Source organism: Protomyctophum bolini (assembly GCF_963924005.1).
Source record: "Protomyctophum bolini genome assembly, chromosome: 10".
NCBI classification, from domain to species: Eukaryota; Metazoa; Chordata; class Actinopteri; order Myctophiformes; family Myctophidae; genus Protomyctophum; species Protomyctophum bolini.
In genome coordinates, this window is record NC_137871.1 from 46058568 (window position 1) to 46083017 (window position 24450).

General features: G+C 36.3%; 1 protein-coding gene and 1 long non-coding RNA gene across 4 annotated transcripts in view; one reads left to right on the forward strand and one right to left on the reverse strand.

The window, feature by feature from the left end:
• Positions 1–201, forward strand: part of LOC308322506 (uncharacterized protein) — a 10386-nt gene extending 10185 nt beyond the window's left edge. For all 3 annotated transcript variants that reach the window (XR_013964728.1, XM_080773797.1, XM_080773798.1), the window contains one exon: positions 1–201. This exon is cut by the window's left edge. The gene's annotated coding sequence lies outside the window, so the exon portion shown is untranslated.
• Positions 1–24450, reverse strand: part of LOC308323011 — a 411264-nt gene that overhangs the window by 187611 nt on the left and 199203 nt on the right. The gene's annotated exons all lie outside the window — the stretch shown is intronic.

Sequence of the window (24450 nt, forward strand, 5' to 3'; positions counted from 1 at the left end):
TGTTGAAAAATAGCAGACCTAAAAATGGGTTCTAAAAATCGTGCTATAAAAAGAGACAGACAGGCAGACAGGTCAGACAGACAGACAGACAGACAGGTCGGTCAGACAGACAGGTCAGACAGGTCAGACAGACAGACACATTCGTCATCAATATCGGGTGAAAATAACCTGTATTATTTAAATAAATTGGTTCGATACTGATGTGGCATTTTCATGGTCGATTTCGATATGCTAATAATAATATTATTATACATGTGCATCTCTAGTTAAACTACAGAGGTTTCTTGACGTGTGCGTGCGTGCGTGGTGATGGTGGTTGTGTGTGTGTGTGTGTGTGTGTGTGTGTGTGTGTGTGTGTGTGTGTGTGTGTGTGTGTGTGTGTGTGTGTGTGTGTGTGTGTGTGTGTGTGTGTGTGTGTGTGTGTGTGTGTGTGTGTGTGTGTGTGTGTGTGTGTGTGTGGTGGTGGGGGGGGGGGTCGGTGACCTTGGAGACATTTTGAAGGTCATTTGTAGAACATGTTGTTTCTACACTGTGATGACATCACTGTGACATCATCACTGTGTCTTTGATCTGGAAAATATGAATGAAGTCACTGTCTGTCACGTTGGTTGTGTCAGTTACTGTGTCAGTACTTTAAACTAAACCCACCGTTTTTTTCATTTTTCATTTTTTTCAAATCCTCAAAAATTATGAAAAACGGCGTGCCATAGGAAATTTTGGAAAAAAAAGTTTGCCTCGTTTCTCATCATTTTGGACCGTGGGCTATAGCCCATATCGTACGGCATACTATGGCACGCCGTTTTTCATCATTTTTGAGGACTTGAAAAAAATTTAAAATGAAAAAAACGGTGGGTTATAGCCCATGTTTTTTGAAATTTTGAAAAAAAAAGTTAGCCTCGTTTCTCATCATTTTGGACCGTGGGCTATAGCCCATATCGTACGGCATACTATGGCACGCCGTTTTTCATCATTTTTGAGGATTTGAAAAAAATGAAAAATGAAAAAAACGGTGGGTTATAGCCCATGTTTTTTGAAATTTTGAAAAAAAAAGTTAGCCTCGTTTCTCATCATTTTGGACCGTGGGCTATAGCCCATATCGTACGGCATACTATGGCACGCCGTTTTTCATCATTTTTGAGGATTTGAAAAAAATGAAAAATTAAAAAAACGGTGGGTTATAGCCCATGTTTTTTGAAATTTTGAAAAAAAAAGTTAGCCTCGTTTCTCATCATTTTGGACCGTGGGCTATAGCCCATATCGTACGGCATACTATGGCACGCCGTTTTTCATCATTTTTGAGGATTTGAAAAAAATGAAAAATTAAAAAAACGGTGGGTTATAGCCCATGTTTTTTGAAATTTTGAAAAAAAAAGTTTGCCTCGTTTCTCATCATTTTGGACCGTGGGCTATAGCCCATATCGTACGGCATACTATGGCACGCCGTTTTTCATCATTTTTGAGGATTTGAAAAAAATGAAAAATGAAAAAAACGGTGGGTTATAGCCCATGTTTTTTGAAATTTTGAAAAAAAAAGTTAGCCTCGTTTCTCATCATTTTGGACCGTGGGCTATAGCCCATATCGTACGGCATACTATGGCACGCCGTTTTTCATCATTTTTGAGGATTTGAAAAAAATGAAAAATGAAAAAAACGGTGGGTTATAGCCCATGTTTTTTGAAATTTTGAAAAAAAAAGTTTGCCTCGTTTCTCATCATTTTGGACCGTGGGCTATAGCCCATATCGTACGGCATACTATGGCACGCCGTTTTTCATCATTTTTGAGGATTTGAAAAAAATGAAAAATGAAAAAAACGGTGGGTTATAGCCCATGTTTTTTGAAATTTTGAAAAAAAAAGTTAGCCTCGTTTCTCATCATTTTGGACCGTGGGCTATAGCCCATATCGTACGGCATACTATGGCACGCCGTTTTTCATCATTTTTGAGGATTTGAAAAAAATTAAAAATTAAAAAAACGGTGGGTTATAGCCCATGTTTTTTGAAATTTTGAAAAAAAAGTTAGCCTCGTTTCTCATCATTTTGGACCGTGGGCTATAGCCCATATCGTACGGCATACCATGGCACGCCGTTTTTCATTATTTTTGAGGATTTGAAAAAAATGAAAAATGAAAAAAACGATGGGTTATAGCCCATGTTTTTTGAAATTTTGAAAAAAAAAGTTAGCCTCGTTTCTCATCATTTTGGACCGTGGGCTATAGCCCATATCGTACGGCATACTATGGCACGCCGTTTTTCATTATTTTTGAGGATTTGAAAAAAATGAAAAATGAAAAAAAACGGTGGGTTATAGCCCATGTTTTTTGAAATTTTGAAAAAAAAAGTTAGCCTCGTTTCTCATCATTTTGGACCGTGGGCTATAGCCCATATCATACGGCATACTATGGCACGCCGTTTTTCATCATTTTTGAGGATTTGAAAAAAATGAAAAATGAAAAAAACGGTGGGTTATAGCCCATGTTTTTTTAAATTTTGAAAAAAAAAGTTAGCCTCGTTTCTCATCATTTTGGACCGTGGGCTATAGCCCATATCGTACGGCATACTATGGCACGCCGTTTTTGATCATTTTTGAGGATTTGAAAAAAATGAAAAATGAAAAAAACGGTGGGTTATAGCCCATGTTTTTTGAAATTTTGAAAAAAAAAGTTAGCCTCGTTTCTCATCATTTTGGACCGTGGGCTATAGCCCATATCGTACGGCATACTATGGCACGCCGTTTTTCATCATTTTTGAGGACTTGAAAAAAATTAAAAATTAAAAAAACGGTGGGTTATAGCCCATGTTTTTTGAAATTTTGAAAAAAAAAGTTAGCCTCGTTTCTCATCATTTTGGACCGTGGGCTATAGCCCATATCGTACGGCATACTATGGCACGCCGTTTTTCATCATTTTTGAGGATTTGAAAAAAATGAAAAATGAAAAAAACGGTGGGTTATAGCCCATGTTTTTTGAAATTTTGAAAAAAAAAGTTAGCCTCGTTTCTCATCATTTTGGACCGTGGGCTATAGCCCATATCGTACGGCATACTATGGCACGCCGTTTTTCATCATTTTTGAGGATTTGAAAAAAATGAAAAATTAAAAAAACGGTGGGTTATAGCCCATGTTTTTTGAAATTTTGAAAAAAAAAGTTAGCCTCGTTTCTCATCATTTTGGACCGTGGGCTATAGCCCATATCGTACGGCATACTATGGCACGCCGTTTTTCATCATTTTTGAGGATTTGAAAAAAATGAAAAATTAAAAAAACGGTGGGTTATAGCCCATGTTTTTTGAAATTTTGAAAAAAAAGTTAGCCTCGTTTCTCATCATTTTGGACCGTGGGCTATAGCCCATATCGTACGGCATACCATGGCACGCCGTTTTTCATTATTTTTGAGGATTTGAAAAAAATGAAAAATGAAAAAAACGATGGGTTATAGCCCATGTTTTTTGAAATTTTGAAAAAAAAAGTTAGCCTCGTTTCTCATCATTTTGGACCGTGGGCTATAGCCCATATCGTACGGCATACTATGGCACGCCGTTTTTCTTCATTTTTGAGGATTTGAAAAAAATGAAAAATGAAAAAAACGGTGGGTTATAGCCCATGTTTTTTGAAATTTTGAAAAAAAAAAGTTAGCCTCGTTTCTCATCATTTTGGACCGTGGGCTATAGCCCATATCGTACGGCATACTATGGCACGGCGTTTTTCATCATTTTTGAGGATTTGAAAAAAATTAAAAATTAAAAAAACGGTGGGTTATAGCCCATGTTTTTTGAAATTTTGAAAAAAAAAGTTAGCCTCGTTTCTCATCATTTTGGACCGTGGGCTATAGCCCATATCGTACGGCATACTATGGCACGCCGTTTTTCATTATTTTTGAGGATTTGAAAAAAATGAAAAATGAAAAAAACGGTGGGTTATAGCCCATGTTTTTTGAAATTTTGAAAAAAAAAGTTAGCCTCGTTTCTCATCATTTTGGACCGTGGGCTATAGCCCATATCGTACGGCATACTATGGCACGCCGTTTTTGATCATTTTTGAGGATTTGAAAAAAATGAAAAATGAAAAAAACGGTGGGTTATAGCCCATGTTTTTTGAAATTTTGAAAAAAAAAGTTAGCCTCGTTTCTCATCATTTTGGACCGTGGGCTATAGCCCATATCGTACGGCATACTATGGCACGCCGTTTTTCATCATTTTTGAGGACTTGAAAAAAATGAAAAATGAAAAAAACCGTGGGTTATAGCCCATGTTTTTTGAAATTTTGAAAAAAAAAGTTAGCCTCGTTTCTCATCATTTTGGACCGTGGGCTATAGCCCATATCGTACGGCATACTATGGCACGCCGTTTTTCATCATTTTTGAGGATTTGAAAAAAATGAAAAATGAAAAAAAACGGTGGGTTATAGCCCATGTTTTTTTAAATTAAAAAAAAAAAAGTTAGCCTCGTTTCTCATCATTTTGGACCGTGGGCTATAGCCCATATCGTACGGCATACTATGGCACGCCGTTTTTCATCATTTTTGAGGATTTGAAAAAAATGAAAAATGAAAAAAACGGTGGGTTATAGCCCATGTTTTTTGAAATTTTGAAAAAAAAAGTTTGCCTCGTTTCTCATCATTTTGGACCGTGGGCTATAGCCCATATCGTACGGCATACTATGGCACGCCGTTTTTCATCATTTTTGAGGATTTGAAAAAAATGAAAAATGAAAAAAACGGTGGGTTATAGCCCATGTTTTTTGAAATTTTGAAAAAAAAAGTTAGCCTCGTTTCTCATCATTTTGGACCGTGGGCTATAGCCCATATCGTACGGCATACTATGGCACGCCGTTTTTCATCATTTTTGAGGATTTGAAAAAAATTAAAAATTTAAAAAACGGTGGGTTATAGCCCATGTTTTTTGAAATTTTGAAAAAAAAGTTAGCCTCGTTTCTCATCATTTTGGACCGTGGGCTATAGCCCATATCGTACGGCATACCATGGCACGCCGTTTTTCATTATTTTTGAGGATTTGAAAAAAATGAAAAATGAAAAAAACGGTGGGTTATAGCCCATGTTTTTTGAAATTTTGAAAAAAAAAGTTAGCCTCGTTTCTCATCATTTTGGACCGTGGGCTATAGCCCATATCGTACGGCATACTATGGCACGCCGTTTTTCATCATTTTTGAGGATTTGAAAAAAATTAAAAATTAAAAAAACGGTGGGTTATAGCCCATGTTTTTTGAAATTTTGAAAAAAAAGTTAGCCTCGTTTCTCATCATTTTGGACCGTGGGCTATAGCCCATATCGTACGGCATACCATGGCACGCCGTTTTTCATTATTTTTGAGGATTTGAAAAAAATGAAAAATGAAAAAAACGATGGGTTATAGCCCATGTTTTTTGAAATTTTGAAAAAAAAAGTTAGCCTCGTTTCTCATCATTTTGGACCGTGGGCTATAGCCCATATCGTACGGCATACTATGGCACGCCGTTTTTCATTATTTTTGAGGATTTGAAAAAAATGAAAAATGAAAAAAACGGTGGGTTATAGCCCATGTTTTTTGAAATTTTGAAAAAAAAAGTTAGCCTCGTTTCTCATCATTTTGGACCGTGGGCTATAGCCCATATCGTACGGCATACTATGGCACGCCGTTTTTCATCATTTTTGAGGATTTGAAAAAAATTAAAAATTAAAAAAACGGTGGGTTATAGCCCATGTTTTTTGAAATTTTGAAAAAAAAAGTTAGCCTCGTTTCTCATCATTTTGGACCGTGGGCTATAGCCCATATCGTACGGCATACTATGGCACGCCGTTTTTCATCATTTTTGAGGATTTGAAAAAAATGAAAAATTAAAAAAACGGTGGGTTATAGCCCATGTTTTTTGAAATTTTGAAAAAAAAGTTAGCCTCGTTTCTCATCATTTTGGACCGTGGGCTATAGGCCATATCGTACGGCATACTATGGCACGCCGTTTTTCTTCATTTTTGAGGATTTGAAAAAAATGAAAAATGAAAAAAACGGTGGGTTATAGCCCATGTTTTTTGAAATTTTGAAAAAAAAAAGTTAGCCTCGTTTCTCATCATTTTGGACCGTGGGCTATAGCCCATATCGTACGGCATACTATGGCACGGCGTTTTTCATCATTTTTGAGGATTTGAAAAAAATTAAAAATTTAAAAAACGGTGGGTTATAGCCCATGTTTTTTGAAATTTTGAAAAAAAAAGTTAGCCTCGTTTCTCATCATTTTGGACCGTGGGCTATAGCCCATATCGTACGGCATACTATGGCACGCCGTTTTTCATTATTTTTGAGGATTTGAAAAAAATGAAAAATGAAAAAAACGGTGGGTTATAGCCCATGTTTTTTGAAATTTTGAAAAAAAAAGTTAGCCTCGTTTCTCATCATTTTGGACCGTGGGCTTTAGCCCATATCATACGGCATACTATGGCACGCCGTTTTTCATCATTTTTGAGGATTTGAAAAAAATGAAAAATGAAAAAAACGGTGGGTTATAGCCCATGTTTTTTGAAAATTTTGAAAAAAAAAGTTAGCCTCGTTTCTCATCATTTTGGACCGTGGGCTATAGCCCATATCGTACGGCATACTATGGCACGCCGTTTTTGATCATTTTTGAGGATTTGAAAAAAATGAAAAATGAAAAAAACGGTGGGTTATAGCCCATGTTTTTTGAAATTTTGAAAAAAAAAGTTAGCCTCGTTTCTCATCATTTTGGACCGTGGGCTATAGCCCATATCGTACGGCATACTATGGCACGCCGTTTTTCATCATTTTTGAGGACTTGAAAAAAATGAAAAATGAAAAAAACGGTGGGTTATAGCCCATGTTTTTTGAAATTTTGAAAAAAAAAGTTAGCCTCGTTTCTCATCATTTTGGACCGTGGGCTATAGCCCATATCGTACGGCATACTATGGCACGCCGTTTTTCATTATTTTTGAGGATTTGAAAAAAATGAAAAATGAAAAAAACGGTGGGTTATAGCCCATGTTTTTAGAAATTTTGAAAAAAAAAGTTAGCCTCGTTTCTCATCATTTTGGACCGTGGGCTATAGCCCATATCGTACGGCATACTATGGCACGCCGTTTTTGATCATTTTTGAGGATTTGAAAAAAATGAAAAATGAAAAAAACGGTGGGTTATAGCCCATGTTTTTTGAAATTTTGAAAAAAAAAGTTAGCCTCGTTTCTCATCATTTTGGACCGTGGGCTATAGCCCATATCGTACGGCATACTATGGCACGCCGTTTTTCATCATTTTTGAGGATTTCAAAAAAATGAAAAATGAAAAAAACGGTGGGTTATAGCCCATGTTTTTTGAAATTTTGAAAAAAAAAGTTAGCCTCGTTTCTCATCATTTTGGACCGTGGGCTATAGCCCATATCGTACGGCATACTATGGCACGCCGTTTTTCATCATTTTTGAGGACTTGAAAAAAATGAAAAATGAAAAAAACGGTGGGTTATAGCCCATGTTTTTTGAAATTTTGAAAAAAAAAGTTAGCCTCGTTTCTCATCATTTTGGACCGTGGGCTATAGCCCATATCGTACGGCATACTATGGCACGCCGTTTTTCATTATTTTTGAGGATTTGAAAAAAATGAAAAATGAAAAAAACGGTGGGTTATAGCCCATGTTTTTTGAAATTTTGAAAAAAAAAGTTAGCCTCGTTTCTCATCATTTTGGACCGTGGGCTATAGCCCATATCGTACGGCATACTATGGCACGCCGTTTTTGATCATTTTTGAGGATTTGAAAAAAATGAAAAATGAAAAAAACGGTGGGTTATAGCCCATGTTTTTTGAAATTTTGAAAAAAAAAGTTAGCCTCGTTTCTCATCATTTTGGACCGTGGGCTATAGCCCATATCGTACGGCATACTATGGCACGCCGTTTTTCATCATTTTTGAGGATTTAAAAAAAATGAAAAATGAAAAAAACGGTGGGTTATAGCCCATGTTTTTTGAAATTTTGAAATTTTGGACCGTGGGCTATAGCCCATATCGTACGGCATACTATGGCACGCCGTTTTTCATCATTTTTGAGGATTTAAAAAAAATGAAAAATGAAAAAAACGGTGGGTTATAGCCCATGTTTTTTGAAATTTTGAAAAAAAAAGTTAGCCTCGTTTCTCATCATTTTGGACCGTGGGCTATAGCCCATATCGTACGGCATACTATGGCACGCCGTTTTTCATCATTTTTGAGGACTTGAAAAAAATTAAAAATTAAAAAAACGGTGGGTTATAGCCCATGTTTTTTGAAATTTTGAAAAAAAAAGTTAGCCTCGTTTCTCATCATTTTGGACCGTGGGCTATAGCCCATATCGTACGGCATACTATGGCACGCCGTTTTTCATCATTTTTGAGGATTTGAAAAAAATGAAAAATTAAAAAAACGGTGGGTTATAGCCCATGTTTTTTGAAATTTTGAAAAAAAAGTTAGCCTCGTTTCTCATCATTTTGGACCGTGGGCTATAGCCCATATCGTACGGCATACTATGGCACGCCGTTTTTCATCATTTTTGAGGACTTGAAAAAAATTAAAAATTAAAAAAACGGTGGGTTATAGCCCATGTTTTTTGAAATTTTGAAAAAGAAAGTTAGCCTCGTTTCTCATCATTTTGGACCGTGGGCTATAGCCCATATCGTACGGCATACTATGGCACGCCGTTTTTCATCATTTTTGAGGATTTGAAAAAAATGAAAAATTAAAAAAACGGTGGGTTATAGCCCATGTTTTTTGAAATTTTGAAAAAAAAGTTAGCCTCGTTTCTCATCATTTTGGACCGTGGGCTATAGCCCATATCGTACGGCATACCATGGCACGCCGTTTTTCATTATTTTTGAGGATTTGAAAAAAATGAAAAATGAAAAAAACGATGGGTTATAGCCCATGTTTTTTGAAATTTTGAAAAAAAAAGTTAGCCTCGTTTCTCATCATTTTGGACCGTGGGCTATAGCCCATATCGTACGGCATACTATGGCACGCCGTTTTTCTTCATTTTTGAGGATTTGAAAAAAATGAAAAATGAAAAAAACGGTGGGTTATAGCCCATGTTTTTTGAAATTTTGAAAAAAAAAAGTTACAATTTACAATTTAGGCATTTAGCAGACGCTCTTAATCCAGAGCGACTTACATTAAGCAAGAACAAAAAGCATGGGAATACATCACATAAAGACATTTATCATGAAACATGCGTAGCTAAGAAAGTAACAGTGGAATATCTATAATGAAACTATACATATAAGCTATACATCTATACTACTATGCTACACATATGTACTATGACGTGCTATGACTACTAGAATTGCTATCTAAGGGGGTGGGGTAAGTGCTATGGGCCATGATGGAGTCTGAAAAGGTGGGTTTTCAGACTGCGGCGGAAGATTGGGAGTGATGCTGCAGTTCTGACTGCAATGGGAAGTGCATTCCACAGTTTTGGAGCCAGAAGGGAGAAGAGTTTGGGACGTGTGGAGCGTTGTCCCGGCGTTTTTAGTGAGGGTACTTCCAGCTTCCCTGCGTTGGCTGATCTGAGTGAGCGGGAGGGTTTGTAGGGTTCGATCATACTTGCAAGATATGGGGGAGCCATACCTTTGGTTGCTTTGAATGCCAGCATCAGGGTTTTGTATTCTGTGCGGGCAGCGACCGGGAGCCAGTGGAGGGAGCGGAGCAGGGGGGAGACATGTGAGAATTTTGGCTGGTTGAAGACCAAGCGAGCTGCAGCATTTTGGATCAGCTGGAGAGGCTTAAGTGCACATGCTGGTAGGCCAGTAAGGAGGGAGTTACAATAGTCAAGTTTTGACAAGACTGTTGTCTGGATTAGGAGCTGGGCTGATTCCTGGGTGAGGAACGGTCTAATTCGTCGTATGTTATAGAGTGTGAACCTACAGGATCGAGTGACAGCTGTGATGTGAGTTTTGAACGAGAGCTGACTGTCCAGGACAACACCAAGATTCCTGGCTGTTGGGACAGACGTTACCAGGGCGTTGTCTATGGAGATAGTTAGCTCCCGCATAGGGCAGGACTTAGCTGGGAAGAAGAGAAGCTCAGTAAGAGAAGTTAGCCTCGTTTCTCATCATTTTGGACCGTGGGCTATAGCCCATATCGTACGGCATACTATGGCACGGCGTTTTTCATCATTTTTGAGGATTTGAAAAAAATTAAAAATTAAAAAAACGGTGGGTTATAGCCCATGTTTTTTGAAATTTTGAAAAAAAAAGTTAGCCTCGTTTCTCATCATTTTGGACCGTGGGCTATAGCCCATATCGTACGGCATACTATGGCACGCCGTTTTTCATTATTTTTGAGGATTTGAAAAAAATGAAAAATGAAAAAAACGGTGGGTTATAGCCCATGTTTTTTTAAATTTTGAAAAAAAAAGTTAGCCTCGTTTCTCATCATTTTGGACCGTGGGCTTTAGCCCATATCATACGGCATACTATGGCACGCCGTTTTTCATCATTTTTGAGGATTTGAAAAAAATGAAAAATGAAAAAAACGGTGGGTTATAGCCCATGTTTTTTGAAATTTTGAAAAAAAAAGTTAGCCTCGTTTCTCATCATTTTGGACCGTGGGCTATAGCCCATATCGTACGGCATACTATGGCACGCCGTTTTTGATCATTTTTGAGGATTTGAAAAAAATGAAAAATGAAAAAAACGGTGGGTTATAGCCCATGTTTTTTGAAATTTTGAAAAAAAAAGTTAGCCTCGTTTCTCATCATTTTGGACCGTGGGCTATAGCCCATATCGTACGGCATACTATGGCACGCCGTTTTTCATCATTTTTGAGGACTTGAAAAAAATGAAAAATGAAAAAAACGGTGGGTTATAGCCCATGTTTTTTGAAATTTTGAAAAAAAAAGTTAGCCTCGTTTCTCATCATTTTGGACCGTGGGCTATAGCCCATATCGTACGGCATACTATGGCACGCCGTTTTTCATTATTTTTGAGGATTTGAAAAAAATGAAAAATGAAAAAAACGGTGGGTTATAGCCCATGTTTTTTGAAATTTTGAAAAAAAAAGTTAGCCTCGTTTCTCATCATTTTGGACCGTGGGCTATAGCCCATATCGTACGGCATACTATGGCACGCCGTTTTTGATCATTTTTGAGGATTTGAAAAAAATGAAAAATGAAAAAAACGGTGGGTTATAGCCCATGTTTTTTGAAATTTTGAAAAAAAAAGTTAGCCTCGTTTCTCATCATTTTGGACCGTGGGCTATAGCCCATATCGTACGGCATACTATGGCACGCCGTTTTTCATCATTTTTGAGGATTTAAAAAAAATGAAAAATGAAAAAAACGGTGGGTTATAGCCCATGTTTTTTGAAATTTTGAAAAAAAAAGTTAGCCTCGTTTCTCATCATTTTGGACCGTGGGCTATAGCCCATATCGTACGGCATACTATGGCACGCCGTTTTTCATCATTTTTGAGGACTTGAAAAAAATGAAAAATGAAAAAAACGGTGGGTTATAGCCCATGTTTTTTGAAATTTTGAAAAAAAAAGTTAGCCTCGTTTCTCATCATTTTGGACCGTGGGCTATAGCCCATATCGTACGGCATACTATGGCACGCCGTTTTTCATCATTTTTGAGGATTTGAAAAAAATGAAAAATTTAAAAAACGGTGGGTTATAGCCCATGTTTTTTGAAATTTTGAAAAAAAAAGTTAGCCTCGTTTCTCATCATTTTGGACCGTGGGCTATAGCCCATATCGTACGGCATACTATGGCACGCCGTTTTTCATCATTTTTGAGGATTTGAAAAAAATGAAAAATGAAAAAAACGGTGGGTTATAGCCCATGTTTTTTGAAATTTTGAAAAAAAAGTTAGCCTCGTTTCTCATCATTTTGGACCGTGGGCTTTAGCCCATATCATACGGCATACTATGGCACGCCGTTTTTCATCATTTTTGAGGATTTGAAAAAAATGAAAAATGAAAAAAACGGTGGGTTATAGCCCATGTTTTTTGAAATTTTGAAAAAAAAAGTTAGCCTCGTTTCTCATCATTTTGGACCGTGGGCTATAGCCCATATCGTACGGCATACTATGGCACGCCGTTTTTGATCATTTTTGAGGATTTGAAAAAAATGAAAAATGAAAAAAACGGTGGGTTATAGCCCATGTTTTTTGAAATTTTGAAAAAAAAAGTTAGCCTCGTTTCTCATCATTTTGGACCGTGGGCTATAGCCCATATCGTACGGCATACTATGGCACGCCGTTTTTCATCATTTTTGAGGACTTGAAAAAAATGAAAAATGAAAAAAACGGTGGGTTATAGCCCATGTTTTTTGAAATTTTGAAAAAAAAAGTTAGCCTCGTTTCTCATCATTTTGGACCGTGGGCTATAGCCCATATCGTACGGCATACTATGGCACGCCGTTTTTCATTATTTTTGAGGATTTGAAAAAAATGAAAAATGAAAAAAACGGTGGGTTATAGCCCATGTTTTTTGAAATTTTGAAAAAAAAAGTTAGCCTCGTTTCTCATCATTTTGGACCGTGGGCTATAGCCCATATCGTACGGCATACTATGGCACGCCGTTTTTGATCATTTTTGAGGATTTGAAAAAAATGAAAAATGAAAAAAACGGTGGGTTATAGCCCATGTTTTTTGAAATTTTGAAAAAAAAAGTTAGCCTCGTTTCTCATCATTTTGGACCGTGGGCTATAGCCCATATCGTACGGCATACTATGGCACGCCGTTTTTCATCATTTTTGAGGATTTAAAAAAAATGAAAAATGAAAAAAACGGTGGGTTATAGCCCATGTTTTTTGAAATTTTGAAAAAAAAAGTTAGCCTCGTTTCTCATCATTTTGGACCGTGGGCTATAGCCCATATCGTACGGCATACTATGGCACGCCGTTTTTGATCATTTTTGAGGATTTGAAAAAAATGAAAAATGAAAAAAACGGTGGGTTATAGCCCATGTTTTTTGAAATTTTGAAAAAAAAAGTTAGCCTCGTTTCTCATCATTTTGGACCGTGGGCTATAGCCCATATCGTACGGCATACTATGGCACGCCGTTTTTCATCATTTTTGAGGACTTGAAAAAAATGAAAAATGAAAAAAACGGTGGGTTATAGCCCATGTTTTTTGAAATTTTGAAAAAAAAAGTTAGCCTCGTTTCTCATCATTTTGGACCGTGGGCTATAGCCCATATCGTACGGCATACTATGGCACGCCGTTTTTCATTATTTTTGAGGATTTGAAAAAAATGAAAAATGAAAAAAACGGTGGGTTATAGCCCATGTTTTTTGAAATTTTGAAAAAAAAAGTTAGCCTCGTTTCTCATCATTTTGGACCGTGGGCTATAGCCCATATCGTACGGCATACTATGGCACGCCGTTTTTGATCATTTTTGAGGATTTGAAAAAAATGAAAAATGAAAAAAACGGTGGGTTATAGCCCATGTTTTTTGAAATTTTGAAAAAAAAAGTTAGCCTCGTTTCTCATCATTTTGGACCGTGGGCTATAGCCCATATCGTACGGCATACTATGGCACGCCGTTTTTCATCATTTTTGAGGATTTAAAAAAAATGAAAAATGAAAAAAACGGTGGGTTATAGCCCATGTTTTTTGAAATTTTGAAAAAAAAAGTTAGCCTCGTTTCTCATCATTTTGGACCGTGGGCTATAGCCCATATCGTACGGCATACTATGGCACGCCGTTTTTCATCATTTTTGAGGACTTGAAAAAAATGAAAAATGAAAAAAACGGTGGGTTATAGCCCATGTTTTTTGAAATTTTGAAAAAAAAAGTTAGCCTCGTTTCTCATCATTTTGGACCGTGGGCTATAGCCCATATCGTACGGCATACTATGGCACGCCGTTTTTCATCATTTTTGAGGATTTGAAAAAAATGAAAAATTTAAAAAACGGTGGGTTATAGCCCATGTTTTTTGAAATTTTGAAAAAAAAAGTTAGCCTCGTTTCTCATCATTTTGGACCGTGGGCTATAGCCCATATCGTACGGCATACTATGGCACGCCGTTTTTCATCATTTTTGAGGATTTGAAAAAAATGAAAAATTAAAAAAACGGTGGGTTATAGCCCATGTTTTTTGAAATTTTGAAAAAAAAGTTAGCCTCGTTTCTCATCATTTTGGACCGTGGGCTATAGCCCATATCGTACGGCATACCATGGCACGCCGTTTTTCATTATTTTTGAGGATTTGAAAAAAATGAAAAATGAAAAAAACGATGGGTTATAGCCCATGTTTTTTGAAATTTTGAAAAAAAAAGTTAGCCTCGTTTCTCATCATTTTGGACCGTGGGCTATAGCCCATATCGTACGGCATACTATGGCACGCCGTTTTTCTTCATTTTTGAGGATTTGAAAAAAATGAAAAATGAAAAAAACGGTGGGTTATAGCCCATGTTTTTTGAAATTTTGAAAAAAAAAAGTTAGCCTCGTTTCTCATCATTTTGGACCGTGGGCTATAGCCCATATCGTACGGCATACTATGGCACGGCGTTTTTCATCATTTTTGAGGATTTGAAAAAAATTTAAAATTTAAAAAACGGTGGGTTATAGCCCATGTTTTTTGAAATTTTGAAAAAAAAAGTTAGCCTCGTTTCTCATCATTTTGGACCGTGGGCTATAGCCCATATCGTACGGCATACTATGGCACGCCGTTTTTCATCATTTTTGAGGATTTGAAAAAAATGAAAAATTAAAAAAACGGTGGGTTATAGCCCATGTTTTTTGAAATTTTGAAAAAAAAAGTTAGCCTCGTTTCTCATCATTTTGGACCGTGGGCTATAGCCCATATCGTACGGCATACTATGGCACGCCGTTTTTCATCATTTTTGAGGATTTGAAAAAAATGAAAAATTAAAAAAACGGTGGGTTATAGCCCATGTTTTTTGAAATTTTGAAAAAAAAGTTAGCCTCGTTTCTCATCATTTTGGACCGTGGGCTATAGCCCATATCGTACGGCATACTATGGCACGCCGTTTTTCATTATTTTTGAGGATTTGAAAAAAATGAAAAATGAAAAAAACGGTGGGTTATAGCCCATGTTTTTTGAAATTTTGAAAAAAAAAGTTAGCCTCGTTTCTCATCATTTTGGACCGTGGGCTATAGCCCATATCATACGGCATACTATGGCACGCCGTTTTTCATCATTTTTGAGGATTTGAAAAAAATGAAAAATGAAAAAAACGGTGGGTTATAGCCCATGTTTTTTTAAATTTTGAAAAAAAAAGTTAGCCTCGTTTCTCATCATTTTGGACCGTGGGCTATAGCCCATATCGTACGGCATACTATGGCACGCCGTTTTTGATCATTTTTGAGGATTTGAAAAAAATGAAAAATGAAAAAAACGGTGGGTTATAGCCCATGTTTTTTGAAATTTTGAAAAAAAAAGTTAGCCTCGTTTCTCATCATTTTGGACCGTGGGCTATAGCCCATATCGTACGGCATACTATGGCACGCCGTTTTTCATCATTTTTGAGGACTTGAAAAAAATGAAAAATGAAAAAAACGGTGGGTTATAGCCCATGTTTTTTGAAATTTTGAAAAAAAAAGTTAGCCTCGTTTCTCATCATTTTGGACCGTGGGCTATAGCCCATATCGTACGGCATACTATGGCACGCCGTTTTTCATTATTTTTGAGGATTTGAAAAAAATGAAAAATGAAAAAAACGGTGGGTTATAGCCCATGTTTTTTGAAATTTTGAAAAAAAAAGTTAGCCTCGTTTCTCATCATTTTGGACCGTGGGCTATAGCCCATATCGTACGGCATACTATGGCACGCCGTTTTTGATCATTTTTGAGGATTTGAAAAAAATGAAAAATGAAAAAAACGGTGGGTTATAGCCCATGTTTTTTGAAATTTTGAAAAAAAAAGTTAGCCTCGTTTCTCATCATTTTGGACCGTGGGCTATAGCCCATATCGTACGGCATACTATGGCACGCCGTTTTTCATCATTTTTGAGGACTTGAAAAAAATTAAAAATTAAAAAAACGGTGGGTTATAGCCCATGTTTTTTGAAATTTTGAAAAAAAAAGTTAGCCTCGTTTCTCATCATTTTGGACCGTGGGCTATAGCCCATATCGTACGGCATACTATGGCACGCCGTTTTTCATCATTTTTGAGGACTTGAAAAAAATGAAAAATTAAAAAAACGGTGGGTTATAGCCCATGTTTTTTGAAATTTTGAAAAAAAAAGTTAGCCTCGTTTCTCATCATTTTGGACCGTGGGCTATAGCCCATATCGTACGGCATACTATGGCACGCCGTTTTTCATCATTTTTGAGGATTTGAAAAAAATGAAAAATGAAAAAAACGGTGGGTTATAGCCCATGTTTTTTGAAATTTTGAAAAAAAAAGTTAGCCTCGTTTCTCATCATTTTGGACCGTGGGCTATAGCCCATATCGTACGGCATAATATGGCACGCCGTTTTTCATCATTTTTGAGGATTTGAAAAAAATGAAAAATTAAAAAAACGGTGGGTTATAGCCCATGTTTTTTGAAATTTTGAAAAAAAAAGTTAGCCTCGTTTCTCATCATTTTGGACCGTGGGCTATAGCCCATATCGTACGGCATACTATGGCACGCCGTTTTTCATCATTTTTGAGGATTTGAAAAAAATGAAAAATTAAAAAAACGGTGGGTTATAGCCCATGTTTTTTGAAATTTTGAAAAAAAAGTTAGCCTCGTTTCTCATCATTTTGGACCGTGGGCTATAGCCCATATCGTACGGCATACCATGGCACGCCGTTTTTCATTATTTTTGAGGATTTGAAAAAAATGAAAAATGAAAAAAACGATGGGTTATAGCCCATGTTTTTTGAAATTTTGAAAAAAAAAGTTAGCCTCGTTTCTCATCATTTTGGACCGTGGGCTATAGCCCATATCGTACGGCATACTATGGCACGCCGTTTTTCTTCATTTTTGAGGATTTGAAAAAAATGAAAAATGAAAAAAACGGTGGGTTATAGCCCATGTTTTTTGAAATTTTGAAAAAAAAAAGTTAGCCTCGTTTCTCATCATTTTGGACCGTGGGCTATAGCCCATATCGTACGGCATACTATGGCACGGCGTTTTTCATCATTTTTGAGGATTTGAAAAAAATTAAAAATTAAAAAAACGGTGGGTTATAGCCCATGTTTTTTGAAATTTTGAAAAAAAAAGTTAGCCTCGTTTCTCATCATTTTGGACCGTGGGCTATAGCCCATATCGTACGGCATACTATGGCACGCCGTTTTTCATTATTTTTGAGGATTTGAAAAAAATGACAAATGAAAAAAACGGTGGGTTATAGCCCATGTTTTTTGAAATTTTGAAAAAAAAAGTTAGCCTCGTTTCTCATCATTTTGGACCGTGGGCTATAGCCCATATCATACGGCATACTATGGCACGCCGTTTTTCATCATTTTTGAGGATTTGAAAAAAATGAAAAATGAAAAAAACGGTGGGTTATAGCCCATGTTTTTTGAAATTTTGAAAAAAAAAGTTAGCCTCGTTTCTCATCATTTTGGACCGTGGGCTATAGCCCATATCGTACGGCATACTATGGCACGCCGTTTTTGATCATTTTTGAGGATTTGAAAAAAATGAAAAATGAAAAAAACGGTGGGTTATAGCCCATGTTTTTTGAAATTTTGAAAAAAAAAGTTAGCCTCGTTTCTCATCATTTTGGACCGTGGGCTATAGCCCATATCGTACGGCATACTATGGCACGCCGTTTTTCTTCATTTTTGAGGATTTGAAAAAAATGAAAAATGAAAAAAACGGTGGGTTATAGCCCATGTTTTTTGAAATTTTGAAAAAAAAAAGTTAGCCTCGTTTCTCATCATTTTGGACCGTGGGCTATAGCCCATATCGTACGGCATACTATGGCACGGCGTTTTTCATCATTTTTGAGGATTTGAAAAAAATTAAAAATTAAAAAAACGGTGGGTTATAGCCCATGTTTTTTGAAATTTTGAAAAAAAAAGTTAGCCTCGTTTCTCATCATTTTGGACCGTGGGCTATAGCCCATATCGTACGGCATACTATGGCACGCCGTTTTTCATCATTTTTGAGGATTTGAAAAAAATGAAAAATTAAAAAAACGGTGGGTTATAGCCCATGTTTTTTGAAATTTTGAAAAAAAAAGTTAGCCTCGTTTCTCATCATTTTGGACCGTGGGCTATAGCCCATATCGTACGGCATACTATGGCACGCCGTTTTTCATCATTTTTGAGGATTTGAAAAAAATGAAAAATGAAAAAAACGGTGGGTTATAGCCCATGTTTTTTGAAATTTTGAAAAAAAAAGTTAGCCTCGTTTCTCATCATTTTGGACCGTGGGCTATAGCCCATATCGTACGGCATACTATGGCACGCCGTTTTTCATCATTTTTGAGGATTTGAAAAAAATGAAAAATTAAAAAAACGGTGGGTTATAGCCCATGTTTTTTGAAATTTTGAAAAAAAAAGTTAGCCTCGTTTCTCATCATTTTGGACCGTGGGCTATAGCCCATATCGTACGGCATACTATGGCACGCCGTTTTTCATCATTTTTGAGGATTTGAAAAAAATGAAAAATGAAAAAAACGGTGGGTTATAGCCCATGTTTTTTGAAATTTTGAAAAAAAAAGTTAGCCTCGTTTCTCATCATTTTGGACCGTGGGCTATAGCCCATATCGTACGGCATACTATGGCACGCCGTTTTTCATCATTTTTGAGGATTTGAAAAAAATGAAAAATTAAAAAAACGGTGGGTTATAGCCCATGTTTTTTGAAATTTTGAAAAAAAAGTTAGCCTCGTTTCTCATCATTTTGGACCGTGGGCTATAGCCCATATCGTACGGCATACCATGGCACGCCGTTTTTCATTATTTTTGAGGATTTGAAAAAAATGAAAAATGAAAAAAACGATGGGTTATAGCCCATGTTTTTTGAAATTTTGAAAAAAAAAGTTAGCCTCGTTTCTCATCATTTTGGACCGTGGGCTATAGCCCATATCGTACGGCATACTATGGCACGCCGTTTTTCTTCATTTTTGAGGATTTGAAAAAAATGAAAAATGAAAAAAACGGTGGGTTATAGCCCATGTTTTTTGAAATTTTGAAAAAAAAAAGTTAGCCTCGTTTCTCATCATTTTGGACCGTGGGCTATAGCCCATATCGTACGGCATACTATGGCACGGCGTTTTTCATCATTTTTGAGGATTTGAAAAAAATTTAAAATTTAAAAAACGGTGGGTTATAGCCCATGTTTTTTGAAATTTTGAAAAAAAAAGTTAGCCTCGTTTCTCATCATTTTGGACCGTGGGCTATAGCCCATATCGTACGGCATACTATGGCACGCCGTTTTTCATCATTTTTGAGGATTTGAAAAAAATGAAAAATTAAAAAAACGGTGGGTTATAGCCCATGTTTTTTGAAATTTTGAAAAAAAAAGTTAGCCTCGTTTCTCATCATTTTGGACCGTGGGCTATAGCCCATATCGTACGGCATACTATGGCACGCCGTTTTTCATCATTTTTGAGGATTTGAAAAAAATGAAAAATTAAAAAAACGGTGGGTTATAGCCCATGTTTTTTGAAATTTTGAAAAAAAAGTTAGCCTCGTTTCTCATCATTTTGGACCGTGGGCTATAGCCCATATCGTACGGCATACTATGGCACGCCGTTTTTCATTATTTTTGAGGATTTGAAAAAAATGAAAAATGAAAAAAACGGTGGGTTATAGCCCATGTTTTTTGAAATTTTGAAAAAAAAAGTTAGCCTCGTTTCTCATCATTTTGGACCGTGGGCTATAGCCCATATCATACGGCATACTATGGCACGCCGTTTTTCATCATTTTTGAGGATTTGAAAAAAATGAAAAATGAAAAAAACGGTGGGTTATAGCCCATGTTTTTTTAAATTTTGAAAAAAAAAGTTAGCCTCGTTTCTCATCATTTTGGACCGTGGGCTATAGCCCATATCGTACGGCATACTATGGCACGCCGTTTTTGATCATTTTTGAGGATTTGAAAAAAATGAAAAATGAAAAAAACGGTGGGTTATAGCCCATGTTTTTTGAAATTTTGAAAAAAAAAGTTAGCCTCGTTTCTCATCATTTTGGACCGTGGGCTATAGCCCATATCGTACGGCATACTATGGCACGCCGTTTTTCATCATTTTTGAGGACTTGAAAAAAATGAAAAATGAAAAAAACGGTGGGTTATAGCCCATGTTTTTTGAAATTTTGAAAAAAAAAGTTAGCCTCGTTTCTCATCATTTTGGACCGTGGGCTATAGCCCATATCGTACGGCATACTATGGCACGCCGTTTTTCATTATTTTTGAGGATTTGAAAAAAATGAAAAATGAAAAAAACGGTGGGTTATAGCCCATGTTTTTTGAAATTTTGAAAAAAAAAGTTAGCCTCGTTTCTCATCATTTTGGACCGTGGGCTATAGCCCATATCGTACGGCATACTATGGCACGCCGTTTTTGATCATTTTTGAGGATTTGAAAAAAATGAAAAATGAAAAAAACGGTGGGTTATAGCCCATGTTTTTTGAAATTTTGAAAAAAAAAGTTAGCCTCGTTTCTCATCATTTTGGACCGTGGGCTATAGCCCATATCGTACGGCATACTATGGCACGCCGTTTTTCATCATTTTTGAGGACTTGAAAAAAATTAAAAATTAAAAAAACGGTGGGTTATAGCCCATGTTTTTTGAAATTTTGAAAAAAAAAGTTAGCCTCGTTTCTCATCATTTTGGACCGTGGGCTATAGCCCATATCGTACGGCATACTATGGCACGCCGTTTTTCATCATTTTTGAGGACTTGAAAAAAATTAAAAATTAAAAAAACGGTGGGTTATAGCCCATGTTTTTTGAAATTTTGAAAAAAAAAGTTAGCCTCGTTTCTCATCATTTTGGACCGTGGGCTATAGCCCATATCGTACGGCATACTATGGCACGCCGTTTTTCATCATTTTTGAGGATTTGAAAAAAATGAAAAATGAAAAAAACGGTGGGTTATAGCCCATGTTTTTTGAAATTTTGAAAAAAAAAGTTAGCCTCGTTTCTCATCATTTTGGACCGTGGGCTATAGCCCATATCGTACGGCATAATATGGCACGCCGTTTTTCATCATTTTTGAGGATTTGAAAAAAATGAAAAATTAAAAAAACGGTGGGTTATAGCCCATGTTTTTTGAAATTTTGAAAAAAAAAGTTAGCCTCGTTTCTCATCATTTTGGACCGTGGGCTATAGCCCATATCGTACGGCATACTATGGCACGCCGTTTTTCATCATTTTTGAGGATTTGAAAAAAATGAAAAATTAAAAAAACGGTGGGTTATAGCCCATGTTTTTTGAAATTTTGAAAAAAAAGTTAGCCTCGTTTCTCATCATTTTGGACCGTGGGCTATAGCCCATATCGTACGGCATACCATGGCACGCCGTTTTTCATTATTTTTGAGGATTTGAAAAAAATGAAAAATGAAAAAAACGATGGGTTATAGCCCATGTTTTTTGAAATTTTGAAAAAAAAAGTTAGCCTCGTTTCTCATCATTTTGGACCGTGGGCTATAGCCCATATCGTACGGCATACTATGGCACGCCGTTTTTCTTCATTTTTGAGGATTTGAAAAAAATGAAAAATGAAAAAAACGGTGGGTTATAGCCCATGTTTTTTGAAATTTTGAAAAAAAAAAGTTAGCCTCGTTTCTCATCATTTTGGACCGTGGGCTATAGCCCATATCGTACGGCATACTATGGCACGGCGTTTTTCATCATTTTTGAGGATTTGAAAAAAATTAAAAATTAAAAAAACGGTGGGTTATAGCCCATGTTTTTTGAAATTTTGAAAAAAAAAGTTAGCCTCGTTTCTCATCATTTTGGACCGTGGGCTATAGCCCATATCGTACGGCATACTATGGCACGCCGTTTTTCATTATTTTTGAGGATTTGAAAAAAATGAAAAATGAAAAAAACGGTGGGTTATAGCCCATGTTTTTTGAAATTTTGAAAAAAAAAGTTAGCCTCGTTTCTCATCATTTTGGACCGTGGGCTATAGCCCATATCATACGGCATACTATGGCACGCCGTTTTTCATCATTTTTGAGGATTTGAAAAAAATGAAAAATGAAAAAAACGGTGGGTTATAGCCCATGTTTTTTGAAATTTTGAAAAAAAAAGTTAGCCTCGTTTCTCATCATTTTGGACCGTGGGCTATAGCCCATATCGTACGGCATACTATGGCACGCCGTTTTTCTTCATTTTTGAGGATTTGAAAAAAATGAAAAATGAAAAAAACGGTGGGTTATAGCCCATGTTTTTTGAAATTTTGAAAAAAAAAAGTTAGCCTCGTTTCTCATCATTTTGGACCGTGGGCTATAGCCCATATCGTACGGCATACTATGGCACGGCGTTTTTCATCATTTTTGAGGATTTGAAAAAAAATAAAAATTAAAAAAACGGTGGGTTATAGCCCATGTTTTTTGAAATTTTGAAAAAAAAAGTTAGCCTCGTTTCTCATCATTTTGGACCGTGGGCTATAGCCCATATCGTACGGCATACTATGGCACGCCGTTTTTCATCATTTTTGAGGATTTGAAAAAAATGAAAAATTAAAAAAACGGTGGGTTATAGCCCATGTTTTTTGAAATTTTGAAAAAAAAAGTTAGCCTCGTTTCTCATCATTTTGGACCGTGGGCTATAGCCCATATCGTACGGCATACTATGGCACGCCGTTTTTCATCATTTTTGAGGATTTGAAAAAAATGAAAAATGAAAAAAACGGTGGGTTATAGCCCATGTTTTTTGAAATTTTGAAAAAAAAAGTTAGCCTCGTTTCTCATCATTTTGGACCGTGGGCTATAGCCCATATCGTACGGCATACTATGGCACGCCGTTTTTGATCATTTTTGAGGATTTGAAAAAAATGAAAAATGAAAAAAACGGTGGGTTATAGCCCATGTTTTTTGAAATTTTGAAAAAAAAAGTTAGCCTCGTTTCTCATCATTTTGGACCGTGGGCTATAGCCCATATCGTACGGCATACTATGGCACGCCGTTTTTCATCATTTTTGAGGATTTAAAAAAAATGAAAAATGAAAAAAACGGTGGGTTATAGCCCATGTTTTTTGAAATTTTGAAAAAAAAAGTTAGCCTCGTTTCTCATCATTTTGGACCGTGGGCTATAGCCCATATCGTACGGCATACTATGGCACGCCGTTTTTCATCATTTTTGAGGACTTGAAAAAAATGAAAAATGAAAAAAACGGTGGGTTATAGCCCATGTTTTTTGAAATTTTGAAAAAAAAAGTTAGCCTCGTTTCTCATCATTTTGGACCGTGGGCTATAGCCCATATCGTACGGCATACTATGGCACGCCGTTTTTGATCATTTTTGAGGATTTGAAAAAAATGAAAAATGAAAAAAACGGTGGGTTATAGCCCATGTTTTTTGAAATTTTGAAAAAAAAAGTTAGCCTCGTTTCTCATCATTTTGGACCGTGGGCTATAGCCCATATCGTACGGCATACTATGGCACGCCGTTTTTCTTCATTTTTGAGGATTTGAAAAAAATGAAAAATGAAAAAAACGGTGGGTTATAGCCCATGTTTTTTGAAATTTTGAAAAAAAAAAGTTAGCCTCGTTTCTCATCATTTTGGACCGTGGGCTATAGCCCATATCGTACGGCATACTATGGCACGGCGTTTTTCATCATTTTTGAGGATTTGAAAAAAATTAAAAATTAAAAAAACGGTGGGTTATAGCCCATGTTTTTTGAAATTTTGAAAAAAAAAGTTAGCCTCGTTTCTCATCATTTTGGACCGTGGGCTATAGCCCATATCGTACGGCATACTATGGCACGCCGTTTTTCATCATTTTTGAGGATTTGAAAAAAATGAAAAATTAAAAAAACGGTGGGTTATAGCCCATGTTTTTTGAAATTTTGAAAAAAAAAGTTAGCCTCGTTTCTCATCATTTTGGACCGTGGGCTATAGCCCATATCGTACGGCATACTATGGCACGCCGTTTTTCATCATTTTTGAGGATTTGAAAAAAATGAAAAATGAAAAAAACGGTGGGTTATAGCCCATGTTTTTTGAAATTTTGAAAAAAAAAGTTAGCCTCGTTTCTCATCATTTTGGACCGTGGGCTATAGCCCATATCGTACGGCATACTATGGCACGCCGTTTTTGATCATTTTTGAGGATTTGAAAAAAATGAAAAATGAAAAAAACGGTGGGTTATAGCCCATGTTTTTTGAAATTTTGAAAAAAAAAGTTAGCCTCGTTTCTCATCATTTTGGACCGTGGGCTATAGCCCATATCGTACGGCATACTATGGCACGCCGTTTTTCATCATTTTTGAGGATTTAAAAAAAATGAAAAATGAAAAAAACGGTGGGTTATAGCCCATGTTTTTTGAAATTTTGAAAAAAAAAGTTAGCCTCGTTTCTCATCATTTTGGACCGTGGGCTATAGCCCATATCGTACGGCATACTATGGCACGCCG